General features: G+C 39.8%; 1 long non-coding RNA gene across 1 annotated transcript; it reads left to right on the top strand.

The window, feature by feature from the left end:
• The first annotated feature begins 3,843 nt into the window (after positions 1-3,843).
• Positions 3,844-14,019, top strand: LOC121095665. Its single transcript, XR_005830177.1, has 3 exons — positions 3,844-3,955; positions 5,292-5,458; positions 11,920-14,019. It is a non-coding gene; the product is annotated as an uncharacterized LOC121095665 (long non-coding RNA).
• Positions 14,020-14,238: the final 219 nt, after the last annotated feature.

Below are 14,238 nucleotides of genomic sequence, written 5' to 3' on the forward strand. Positions count from 1 at the left end.
ATGAACATATTTTCAATAGCTTGAAGGTATGTCATTAATGATCCATTTCAAGCATGTGTAATTGCAGATGGTATAGCTCCGTTTCACATATTTTGTTACACAGCTATGATTATGGTGACCCCAAACTGCCACAAGATATTTAACACTCATGTCAGGCCAAAATGTGAAAAAGATATTAAGATGCCTAAAGATGCAGATTAAAATCACTCAAATTATTAAAGCTAATTAAATTCAGCATTCATACACAAGTATGATCTTGTACATAGCTTTAATGAGAAACACTATTCACTAGTTTTGAAATTATTAAATCAATATTTTGAACAGCTACAGGAAAATGACCTCAGAAAGAACTAGGGTTTAGATGAAGGCTTTCAAAAAATCATCAACTCAGTGGTGGGCAGTTGTCAAAAAGGATAGCCAAGTCTCAGGAGTTATCACAAAAGCAATACATCATGAAATGGAAAATAACATTGTGCCATTACATACACCTAGGGTTCTCTCACACTGAGTACTCTGTGAAGTTTTTAAAAACATTGAAGAGGAAAAGGTTCCTAAGAGAGCAATGAGAATTATCAAATCTATGAAACTTCCATATGAGAAATGATTTGAGTGGAAACTCTACAGCACAGGAGAGATTTGACTTAAAGGGGGTATTTTAGATGTTTACGTATTCTTGAATAGCCTGGAGGAGGTGAGTAAGAATCAGCTATTCATCTCATGAACTGGTTCTTGCACTGGAAGAGAAAGTGAAGCTAGTGGAAGTCACGTTCACAACAAAGCAAGGTTGTTGGTTCTTTCCAAAGCACTTGTTCAGCTAGCTCTCAAACTAATGAAAATTTTGCACACCTACAGCATCCTTTGGTGGAGAGTTGTACAGGTCTACCACAAGCTGTGTAACAAACTGCGTCCTTTTGTCTCTTGGCTGTGCAGTTCTACCTAATCGGACCTCACATGGCTGTTGTTTGGTTTGGTACTTTTGTTACACTTTCCATTTGTTGCCTTTTTCAGTTTTAATCATCAAAAAGCTTACATGAGATTGCAAGGCAACTGGACAAACTGCTTAGTAAAGAGCTGCAGTTGGGATTATAGAATTGACAAATCCCATGAGCCTTGCCTGATAAAGGCTGGGGCATGGGAGAGCACATGGGAGTAGGCAGAGGAGGAGAGGGAGAGGGAAATGTATGAGATACACCTACCCAATTTTTACTTTTTCCTTGGCATCAATCCACTTCTAGCCAATACTGGAGTCAAAAGTAGTGGGCCACATAACAGCTTGGTCTGAATCAGCATGTCCATTCTTACGATGGCTAAAATCAGAGTGAAATTAAAAAAAATAATAATTTAATGTAAATTTACCCAAAAAAACTATATAGCATTTACCATTCTGTCTTGAACTGATATGTTTAGAGCACTGTGCCTAGTGGTAGCTAGAAATTAATAATCAGTAATTGGTAAACAATTATTGACAGTATTGGGAATCTTGCTTGTACAGTTTACGATTTATCAAGATGTTTTGTGAAGTTGTATTCTCATGACTCATTTTTCCAGGATAATATTTTTCCTTGAGGACTCCCGTAAGTTTGCTGTGATAACTCTTCATGCTAAGGGCACAGCTGTTTTGAGAACAATTGCCAGACTGGCAGATCATCATCAAAATCAAAATCAAAACAAAAGGGGATGGATGTTTCAGCCTTTCACAGAGTTTTAATGTTATTAGTCAAACTGATCTAAAAGACACAAACCAAGTCATTCCAGATTTTGGGGTATGTCCAATATTCTGACACACAGACATTGTTAAGAGACATCTTACTCCCTATCTTTGATAAAGGCACAGGCCAGAAATGTGTGATGTTATGTAGCAAAAAAGCTGATAAGCACACACAGATGCTTCCTGCTTGATATTGCTAGGGTTAGAAAGAGCTCTCAGTATCAGCAGTAAGACCTGACACTGACAAACAAACTCTTTTATCTTTGCTGATATTTTGATTCCTTTGATCCTCTTATTTCAAATCTAGATCCAAAGATTTCCAATTTATCTTTATTTTAGGCTCCACTGAGAGAAAACAATCTTTTAAAATCCATGAAACTTCTAAGCAGTGATGAAACATTGCATTCTGAAAACATTTCTTCAAATCCAGCAGCATTCAGAGAGCAACGTTGGGCTCAAGAACAGGACTACTGTCTGTGCCAGCATTTTTAGAGAAAATACGGTTCCCATGGTAGCAACATAGGCTCAAAGCACATTGAACTTTTTTGCCTCTAGCTCTGCACAGGACAGGTGCATTTCAAGTACCAGATAATCCTTACAGATCTTTGGACTCCCTTGCTCGGGTTTACCATCTTCACATCAAGAATTTCCACATTCAAAAGAGGAGTGTGAACCAATGCTTCAATTTTCTATCAGGAAATCAAACGCTTTTGCTCAGTTCTTATATTTGCAAAGCCATTTGCTACATTAGATTACATGCTAGTCTGCTGCATCTATAAATTCCTTTGCATGGCAATATTTGGGGAGCAGCAGAATTAAAACTTTCCATATACAAACAAGCTCTCTACAATTAGGAAGCTAGTAAAACCTTGCTGTGGAACAACAGCATAAGCTGCATAAACACTTTTACATTTAAAGACTGTGATAAACAAAAAAAGAATTTCTAGATTCAAAAAGGGAACAACTAACAGATCAAAGTGAATGAAGAACAACTGACAGATCAAAGTGAATGAAAAATATATTTACTGAATGCCCTTTGGAAACTTCCTTCCAGTGAGACTGTACATGGAGCCGCCACCAAGCATTCACCGTAAGCCAATTACCATTATATATACAAGTCAATGGTAGCAGCGTGCACCTCATAAAATAGAGTGTAAATTAAACTCTTACAAGGCTTCATCAGATTCCTTCATTTATAAGGAGACTAAAACCAGTGAACCAAGCTTAAACCCATCAGAAGCAAGACCTTATTTTTACTATAAACATCAGCAAGTGACATTGCAGAGGAGAGACTTCACCACAAATCCAATTTGCATTGTCTGATCTTCTCCAGAGACAAACACTCTTAATTCCTGGAGAGGTAAACTCAAAGCAGTTTATGAGGCTGATCACCTTGTCTTTGTAGGCCAGCCCATCCTTACTAGCCCCAGGAGCTGTGATACTAACCTTATCTGTAAATTTGGGTCACTTGTATTTTGTCTTTGTGATTACACACACTTCATTTATTCGGCTTCACAGAAAAGCAAAGGGTGTGCAGAGACTAACAGAACCTCTCTCAAAGGAGGCAAGTAGGAAAGGGCTGCGGAAAACAGCAGGGAAAAGAGAGATTCACCTGTAAGGTCATTCCATAATGAAGCCATAGAATAACATGGTCTGGTAACAGAACAGATGTTTGCAAGAAAATAGATTGTATGGTATAACATTTTTTCACAGAAATTATCTTTATTTGCATAGTCTTTTAATGCAGGTGTTATGCATTATTGTAGCAAATTTAAAAGCTTAGAATCTGATCTTTTTTTTCTGAGCCACAAAGGCAATATTTTGCCACACTATTTATTTAAACTACTGTAATCAAAACTGTCGCTTGCTGTGGCCAGACACTTGGGAAACACAGCAGTTCCCAAAAGTCTGCAGAAAGGTTTATTTTTCCTTTGACTACTCAGACAGTATTTCCTTTTAGCCCTGTCATACTGCTCTTTCCACCAGATGGTTTGTTGGTTCCTATTCTAGCTAAGAAGGATTGAACCAGCTTGAATTAATCCCTACAGTTGTCATCAACTAAGTGTTAATGCTCTGACACTGATCTAATCCTTTGGGATTTCTTTCCTCTCTGCCCCTGCCGTGCCTTTTGGAAAGGGAGGGAGAACACTTGTGGTGATGAGCTGACAAGAACAACGTGATGCTGTGCTCCATTTCAGCAACAAGGTTATGGGTACCCACCAGGCACTGCCTAGATAATCTAGCCAGGTACGTTTCATATGGTAGATGTAAGTGATTAGGATACAGCTTTCTTATCATAGGAAAACTCAACAATTTAAGTGACTATATGTGAAGCAGAAGCCAATGCACGTGTAGACTTTGGTTTCTTGCTCTTTTTAGTTTACTCAGGCTATCCTGTGTCTTTTACACATCTTTCACACTGTCCAATTTTTTAAATTTTCCTCTTTTAATATATTCCCTTTTCAACTTTCACAACTAGAGCCTCTTTTAAAATAGCTTTAACTCTGTCTTCTTTCCTTCTAGAGTCTGTATTTCCTATTGTACTGCTGAGATTATGAATCCAATACACCTGCATGCCCTCTGTGTGCATTAAGAACAATTCTTGGAATTTGGGTCATTAGCATATCGCTAATCTCTGGAAACTAATTACAAAGTGCATGCCCAATTTACACTGACCTTTTCACCATGTGATTTAGAAGCCAACTAAACAACTGACTGGCTCTTACTTTTCCCTTCCCACTGTCCCTCAGGGAAGGCAGGATTACAGGGTGTTGCCAGTAACTACAGGTATCACCTGGCTGGCACTTAACATCGTGTAAGAAATGGTAATGTTTGTCACTTGGTTATCAAGAGAAGCTAATATTCAGGAAGAAAAAAATCAGATTAGAAGAAGCCTCTTTCCTACTGGTATAGCCCCTCTATGGTAAACCTTGCCTTCAGGAAACATTTTAGCTCCTTCTGCAGAGTGTATCACTTCTGCTACAGAGCAATCTGGGAAGCATCTATATATAAACAGGATGATTATTCAGGGGCAATGTTCCTCCTGTCCTTGCAAGAAAGCTATGCACAACAGAGAAATTATTTGGACTATTATGTTTATATAAGAAACTCTTTTCTGGAGGAGTGATTTTAAACAATTTAAACCATTTTAAACATGGCATCAGTTGTTTAATTGTGACAAAATCTTTTCAGCAAAAATAGGCAGTCTGCTACTGCCAGATTTGAAAGCAGTTGTATTCGAAATTTTTTGCAAATGCTTTGATTGCTAGGTTTATAATCTTGCCTAGGTAAATTGTCTCAACAGCAACCAGACAACCCTAGACATGCTAGCTTTAGTAAACTAAACGTGAAGTAATTCAGCAAAATTTAGACTGTGATCTCACATCCACTGAATTTAATAACCATTCACAAGTATGAAACTAATACTTTTAGACATTTGCAGGATGAAGTTCTAAAATAAACATTTCCAGGTACTGAATGAGCAATTTCAAAAGAAAAGCCTTTTTTGGTTAGGGCTGGGATCCTGAAAGAGTCATTCATATTTCCAATTTTACCTTTTCTGTCAGTTGTTTTTTTTCATTAGCATTTTAAGAACCACAACCAAGGAGTTTTTGCAATAGAAGTGTATATTTATTCTACTTCCCTGCAATGCTTTCAAGAAGATGCAAAGGAATTTTTGCTCAGGTTTTCTAACACTAAGTCTTCAAGCAGCAACAGGTCATGCAGGACTTCTGCCCAAAAATGAAGCAGGTGAGAACATGTTGGTTTAATGGAAACTTCAGCAAGACTGCTGCTGCTATGACCAGCTTCCAGTATTAGGGTTTAGGTTATATTTATATTTCTACATGTATATGATTTTCAAAGTTCTCTCCTATCCCTTCACATGTTTATACAGGTTGTGTATTCCCTCTCTGTTGTATGCCCTACTTTGGACCTCTTTTCTTCCCTACTGCAAGGGTCTCTCATCCCTACAGGCCTGGGCTCTGGCCTCTCATTCCTTCCACAAAGGAGAAGACAAACACACACAACATTTCAATCCGCTTTTGTGAATTACAGCTCCTGAATTTATATAGCATATGAACAGGGATACGGGAAGAATAAAAAAAAAAAAAAAGAAAAAGAAAAAAAAATCACAATGCAATTACAAATGGGGGAAAGGTTTAGTGTGCTAGGCCACCTTTTATTACCCATTTTCACATTACACAGAAGTTTGTTGTGTACTTTTAGCTCAGACTGAATTTTTGCTCCTGCTGCTCTATTCTAAATAGTACTGTATCATGTAAAGATCCTCAGTGAGCTGGGATTAGGATTAAACCAATTTTGGTGGGCTTTGGATGAGGCTGGAACTGTTAAAACTGAATGTTTTTAGGTCTGAAATCCCTTTTCCCTCCCTCATGTAATAGAAAGTTTGCTTAAAGTCAGGAGCTGGCTCTCCTCTCTTAGTTTTTGCATTTAAGGACCTTTTGTTAGTAAGCAGAAGCTCGGGCAGCGTTTGCAAAGGTCCCAGCTCAGCAAAGCACAGCAGCATGACTGATTTTTGATGTTAAGTAGGACCATTTTAAGCAAAATGATTATTCACACCATTACGGGTATGTCTGTGGTATCTGCATGAGACATACAAACACGAGTTGCAAACACTGCCCTTCCTCTCACGTTACTAATCCCTTTCTCCTAAAAGTTGAAAGTATAAATGGAAACATAGAAAGGAAAATTGGAGGTTTGCTCTGCCCTCCGATTTTCAGACACACACACGCCGTAATGGAGACACGAATGACCATTGCAGCACTAACTTTTCTTACACAGCAGCAAAAAACATGGTTTGACTCAAGCTACATGAGCTCTCATATAAGAAGTGCAATGATGACGATTAATTTACCTCAGATTTAATGACAGGCTGTTCTTGGACAGGGTGCTGCCAGAAAGCCCGGCTCCGGCACGCTCCCCACCACCGCCACCCCGACGCAGCAGTTAAATAAACCCTCTGGCCCTGTGCCCGCTGCAGTTTTGCGCTTCTATCATCCAGTGTCAACCACACTGCAGATCTGCCCCAAATTTACCTTGCCTTGACCACCCGGGCATGCGGCTGTCCCTCCATTATCTGTCTTCTTCCCTCAGGTGTCTGTGTCTGCGTGGCTGAGGAGGTGTCAGACTCTGGGCCCTGAGCAGCCAAAATGGCTCTGGCCAGGCCGTCCCCTCAGGCTGCGGCAGGGAGGAACATGGATGCCACAGGGGCTGTGGGGAAACAGCCCTGGGCAAAGAGGAGGGGTGGTGCAGCCAGCGCTGGGGGAGGAAGGAGACCCTGAAGGGGGCTAAAATGAATGAGGAAAAAAATACCCTAAGCCAGAAGGGGTGGGAGTGACTGTTGATGAAAGGCTGTTGGGTGCCCTGTGGGGAGCAACCAGAGACTGCAGCCTGAAGGAAGATGAAGAGAAACTTTCTGTTTTAAAATGGTGCCTTCCAGGTGCCCTTTCTAACCCAAATCTCCTTGCAGCCCGAGGGGGAAAAAATCCCTTCGGGAGCTCCCCCTGGCCAGCACCGGGAGGGCGGCCGGCATTGCCCCTTCCCCGCAGCAGGGCCGGGAGCCATGGTGCCTGGCATCGCGCAGTGGAGAACAAGCTCCCCCAGGGAAAGGAAACTTCCCCAGCAGAAGGCAGCTAGGCCAAGGATTCACACTCCGGATAAGTTTAAAAACACTGGCATTTTGCTCAGGTGAAGACGCAGCTCCTTGTGGTGACGTGAGTTTCACAGGAAAGCAGACACCGTTCAGGCTGCCCTGTCCACTGTGTTTTAATTAGCGGCATCTTCATTCCACATGTCCCTGTGCAGCGGAGTGACTGATGGAGGAGGCTGCGCTGCCTGCCTCACCGGCACCATGGCCCCCGCGCCTCCCACCGCACGCGTGTCCCTGCATGACCGTGGTGTGCCTGCCACTGCCCGGCGGCTGCTGCTACCAACCTGTCCTAAAAGAAGTGCATTTCCCCCCTTATGCCAATGAATGATAGAGTAGATGATGGGACTTGCTCCATGTCAACAGTAGGGACAGTTCTACATGATCTTTAATTAAAAGCATTTCCCGTTCTTAACAGTTGTTCAGCAGGTATGATTAGTTACCTACTACCTCTAGCTTAATCATCCGTAATGTCAACTGCTGTCAACTTATTTTATTCATGTGTATATGTTTATGTAGATATTCACTGTACCTCCTGCCACTGAATTCCCCATGTGTCCGTTAAGTACTGTAAGCCTATAAATAAAACACCAGTAGCAAATAATCACAAGAATTGATGCTCCATCAAAATTATTTCACCCAGCTCTGCAGAAAGTCTGGGCTGAACAGCCCAAGTCCTCACAGCAATAGTTTAGTCTGATAAAATGGTGTTAACCTACTGATTGATACATGGTGATCTAACATTTATGATTCCTCCAAGGTGGCAATGGAAATAGCATTCCCCTTAAGGAGGATTACCCTTCTACTGTAATGCTCCATCTCCTTAGACTGAGTTCCTAATGCTTGTTTCTTTCTGCTGTCTTCCAGAGGTTGAGCAGATTTTCTTTGGTTATATACAGCACATTTACTTGCAAATGCTTTCAAAGTTATGGCCATGATTCTTATCCTCTAAAGACTGTTAATTAAAAAATCCACTCATGAACATTGCTGCATTATTTTGCATGATGTCAGTGATTACTTCTGCTATTACTCAGGACAACATCTTGTGTAAACCTGTGTCTCACAATTAATAAGACAGTAACTCCTGGTCAGGAAAGAGAGCCAGCAATTATTTTACTCACATTCTTCACTGAATTTAAGTCCTGACATGTACACCTGCTCACGTTAAATACCACTATGGTTACGGTCTTTTATTCAAAGTAAGTATAAATGTATATTATTTTAACCAAACACAGAGATCTGGCTAGAACATGTAGCAACTAAGATCCTTGGTCTTGTTGTAACCTGTAACAGTCACCACACTTTCCAACAGTCTGGTTCAATGTCTGCTTTTAAGACTGCTTTCCCTTCTGCTCACTGTTTAAAACAGAGAGTTCATCCATACTAGTGGGTGCGTGTTGCTCTACACACTGCCTTGTCTTCTGCCGCGAGAGGTAAGAAAGGGTGCAAAGGAGCACACGTGCAGGATTGTACAGAAAAAGCACACACACATGGGAAAAAGCATGCCCTCGTGCTGCATCCTCCCCACTCAAGCAGCCTCTGACAGAAGGCAGAAGACTTCAAACAGCAGTTTGCTTCCCAGCGTGGGGGGGACAATGGTGATGGCAACACACAAAGATAAAGCAAAAAGAAGCAGTGGAGCTATTTCCGCACCGATGAGAGGTAAAGCCTGTTCCTCTCAGTAGTCCCTCACAGGAGGAAGTTTTGGAGAAGATAAGAGATAGCAGATGTCTTCTCCATTAAAATCACTGACTTGATCTTTACATACTGATTTAATGGATGCTAGCATAAAGGAAACAGAAAATCTGCGCTCTATATCATAACCCTTCTGTCTGAAAAATCCCTGTGCCTGGAGTTGCTGGCAGAGTCCCAGGGCAGCACAGCACACCATACTCTTCTGTTCAAAAAAATCCAGTGGACTCAACAAATACCATTTGATTTAAACACTTTCCTAGACCTTTGTCCTTTCTCACCTCACAAAGGCTTGAAATAAGTCTTACAGCCTCAGTGTCTGCTTGGGTCAGTAAGTCCCACGTGGCTCTGGACTAACCAGCTACCCACAGGACCAGAGCTACCTAAAGCCCTTTTTAGAGGTCCTCGGCTAAAAAAATCCCTGGTAAATTAAAATGCATGGTTATTCTGTATCCCACTGCAGGTACTAATAGGAAATTGCAAATTTATTCTGGTGAAATGTGCTGTAACTTAACTATGTCAGATACCTTGTTTTGTCAAGTTAACAACAGGTTTTTACATCCATGGCTTTATTACAGGAATCTAGAGCTCTGCTTTCAAAGGAAATAGCTTTAGGCTGCATCACATGTTATGTACCTCCATATGGTGATAGTTATAAAACCCTTTTCTTAGACATATCCAGGAAAACTCAGAGTTGCTGTCAAGGCTGACATAACAGTCTGCTTTATCTCCTCAGTGGATGAACAGACTAAAATAGCTGCCTTCTCACAGAATGCTAACACAGTTCTGTTTCTATATATAAGCCCACGGATTTATTGCAAATCTACTGATAAAACTAGCACTACAATAACTTCTGCAGACTACTTAGCGATTTTTTTTCCCCTTTAAAAATTTTGAACATGCTCCTAGTACTTCTCATTTAAAATTTTTTTCAAAAGTTGCTTTAGGAAAACAACTTTTCTCAGTGCATTGTGACATTTCCTAATTTGACAAGCACCTCAGAAAGCAGACATGAATGGAAAATGCTAATTCATGTATTTGGGCTGAATCTATCAGCCACAGAAGTGACATCAGTTATATATATGCCTCAACTTATCAAGTGTCCATCTAATATCGTGCCTGAATCAATTCCAGCTCTGTTGGCAGTGGTAACGTCCAACCCTGCATGGCCAGAATTTAACCTGGTGACCAGCTTTCAGAGGACTGCATATCACTGCCAGTCACATGAACCATGCTGACTCCCAAACACCTTCCTCTCCTTTATAGCTTTGCCTGAAGCATTAGTAAATCTTCCTTTTAACACATATTCTACGTATTGTTAATAGCTAATGGCATGCTGGCACCTTTCTCCTCACCTATTTCTAGTTCTCCAAACAAACCTTTGTGCAAATCTGTTTTGGTAACCTGAAAATAATCTTAAGGGTCTTTTCCAACCTCAATGATTATATAAAAAAAGGGAAATAAATGGAGTTATTTATGGTAAGCTTTTCAGGAGTTTTTTCTTCTACCTTCTTCCAAATTTCTTCTTTCTCTCTGCTGTAGTTACTGACAGGTTCTAACTACTTCCTCACTGTGGACACAAGTTTGAGGTCTGATGTAATTCTGACAACAATAGACCACACCTTTCCTTGGCAAGTTTCTAAGGTGTGGTAACAATTACCGTGTCTTGCGCTTGGAGGGACAGGTAAATAGGTAAAACGCAGCTGGATTTGCAAGTGCTATTATATAATGCACCCAGCTTGAGCTCCAATTATCTAGTAATGAGAATTTTTTGGTTTTTTAAACTTCTTCTGAGTAAGCTCTTTTTCTGGAGCACATCAGAACAACATAAGCTTTAAATGTGAGAATCTTCCTTTAACACTGTTCAGCAAGTGTTTTTCACTTGCTGGTTATTAGTAAATGCTGGCCTAGATATGCCAAAGCTAGAGCAGAACAAAGGTGAAAGAAGCCTTGGAGAAAGCCAGAGGGGAGGTGTATTGCATCTTGTTTTCTATCTCAACAACTTGTTTATGATGTTCCTTTCTTTTTGTATTTGTATGTGGGTTTTAGGAGTTGCGTGTTTGTTTTTTTTTAATTACTTAGTTTTCCCTAAATACATAAGATCATACAATGAGATCATATTCGCAGGCAATTGTGCTGGCCATCACCTCTACATCCTTCCACCAGATAAAAGTCTGTACAGAAAAACCTTGGCTAGCCAGACATCTGAAGCAGATTGCAATTCGGGAGGAGGTGGGGTGGATGTTTGCATGTCAGATCTGGTATAGTGACACTTGCATTTCCTTTATTACTCATGCGCTGACTACCTAGAAATCACTTTTAATTCAGATAATTATACTGTTGTTAAGCTCTGATATTTTGCTTTTAGTGCCTCTGTATCTTGCTCACCTCCCTTCACTGAGATGACTGGTTTTTACGAAGGGAAGTTTAAAAACTGTCACAGAAACTGATGCTAAGACACCCAGGAAAGTGTAAGATGTTCCCTTCCCTAAAAACATCAAGAAGAATAAAAATTAAGAAGAGATTTGGCAGCACAGTTTGCATTTCCCATTATTATTTCCATTGTCTGTATGTTGGAGATGACAAGAGAAAATAAGCTGCTCTGAAATCTTTTTGTTGCTCCTGAATAGTCTAGTTCATCCCTACATCCAAACCTCTCGTTATTCACACAGGCACTCCTACTGTTTTCACCTCCTTGCTTTGTTTATCCGTGATAGCATGATTGAGTACATTTCTTCCTTACCATGCAAGTAGGTGTTATGATTTACGCTTTGTTTTCTTAAATAACCTCCTACAACAGACTCCTTTTCCTTCAAAACATGATCTCCACTGCACTTTTCTTTTTTCACAGGCATCAGATGAGGTCCCATCCACGCTGTTGTATACCTAACCCTAGAAGAGAAGCAGCCCAGGTAGAACGGAGCAGTACTTACTCAGCACTGAGAGCTGTCTGTCAGCCACAAGCTTGATGTAAGAAGCTGATTGAGGGGCCACGGGGAGAAAGGTAGAGTTCAGTCTTCAAATCTCTTCGGTCCTTGTCCTTTTTATTGAAAGATTTGGGAGGAGAAATACTTGCCTCTCTGGAATAGAACAGAAATCACATTTCTACCTGGCCAGCACAAATCTTACACTTTTTCAGCCCATGCCAACGTGAGTGTGAACTGACAGCTTTGTAGATGAAAGTAATAAAATACCGTCCTTCAAACCAATGATTCACCACCGAACATTTCATTTTCAGCTACTGAATAGAATTAAATCACTGCAGTTTGCACATGTCTGCCTATAGCAATTTCAGGTTGTAAGTACTAGTGCTGATCTGTGACTTTGCTGTTTTACAACTCAAAATGACAGAAATCTTCATGATACGGTACAAGAATTTCCAAACCAGCTAAAAAATATGTACTACTGTAGATGAAAAAAAGTATTATGTTACCTTAGAGAAAAAAAATTACTTACTTGATAGCTACTGCTGAAATAAAGCAGAGTAGAGTAGACAGGAGGATTAGTATATGGTACTTACCATTAGATACACACTTCTCAATTAGATCTGCTATTTCCCAAACACATGGATAGTATTTATATTACAGATAAATTACACTTAGAGAAAACATTCTGAAAACTTTGTCAGTAGGTAAATATTTTGAGCTAAATGTTCAAGTTAAAACTTTTTTTGCCCAGTTATATTGCATCACATTCTACTAGGCAATGTTTTCCTGTTAAGCATCCTTCTGAATTGGTTTTGCGCTGCTTCTTTATTCTTAACCAATCTCTAGAGAAAGTTCACAGAATAGGGATTTATCATACCTTTCCAAATAAAAACATCTGTCCTAAATTCTGCTGTCATAACAGTCACAAGGTCTCCCAGCCCATTCAGCGTGTGTGTTGTAAGAAGGAAACCTACTGTCCTTACAAGCTCAAGAACTTACAAACTTTTAAGTACAAAGGAACAAAGCTAATCATAGGCTGTCACAATTCAAATACCCCATATAGCTTGCCTAAAAAGATAAGCTCTGCCACAGGTAAGTGCAGAAATCTATGTGGGAAGCAGACATTAAGTACTTCTATTTCCCTCCTCCTTGTTTTCAGGTGAATTCACTTGACCTCCTTTGTAGGGGGCCACTTTATACACTTGTGTATAAAATAGAGAAGACTCATGTTTCCTCTGAGTTTGCCATATACAGAGGCTGTTCTGTAACATAACCTTGTCAAAGCCCTCTGCGCTCAAGGAATGAAAAAAGGTTGTAGCAATAAGGCAGAATTATATTGTTTTTCTGATAAAAAGACCCAGCAAGTTTATATTGCTTCATCAGTATGAGGCAGCTTCAACTCAACTAAAACTTTTGTAACCCAAGATACACTAATGGGTTTTCTTGTTTGTCCTGGAATCTGGACCCTTCAGCCTATCACTGATCTATTTTTTCAACATGTAACGCCATTATTAGTTAGATACCTCTATTCTCTGACCATGAGAACTGAATTATATGTACCGCAATAACATCTTGTTTGCTTCAAAAACCTAAGAGCTCTTCATCTCTGTTAGTTATCTTTTCATCACTGTCATAATAAAAATGGATACATATTTGAAAATGGGTCATGTAAAAAAAGAAAAAGATCTTCCAGAAATTATGCCCCAGGACATAATCAGAACTCTTACATATCTATATTTCAATGGGTTCAGTGGAGCTACAGCATATTAAGTAATTCTTTTTATGGTAGTCAGTGAACAGAAAATATTTCAACATATTCAGTAATGCTTCATCACTCATTCTTTACACACTATAAGAGTTTATTTTCCAATTTATACTTACTAGTTTGATCTCAGGAGGTTAGTGGTATTTTCACGTATTCATATAAGCTCTTTCATAAATGTAGTGTCATGACTAATTGTCATCACCCAAGATGGATGTAAAGCCTACCAAGTTCTTTTCTAAAAAATTGAGTAAACCTTATCTCACACCAGGGATTTCTTGGTTTTAAATGTCTTCAATTACTTACTGTGCCTAGTAGATTCACAAGCTAGCCAATATTTCCTGGTGACTTAGAGGAAGAATTCTTTCAGATAAACATATCCAGAAAGTAACACTTGTTCACTAAAGATAATGCTTCCCACCGATTGTGTTAACAGCTAATGTTTCTTACATCTTGAACAATTATAGTCTTGAAAATATTT

The sequence above is a fragment of the Falco naumanni genome, chromosome 11 (genome assembly GCF_017639655.2).
Source record: "Falco naumanni isolate bFalNau1 chromosome 11, bFalNau1.pat, whole genome shotgun sequence".
Lineage (NCBI taxonomy): Eukaryota > Metazoa > Chordata > Aves > Falconiformes > Falconidae > Falco > Falco naumanni.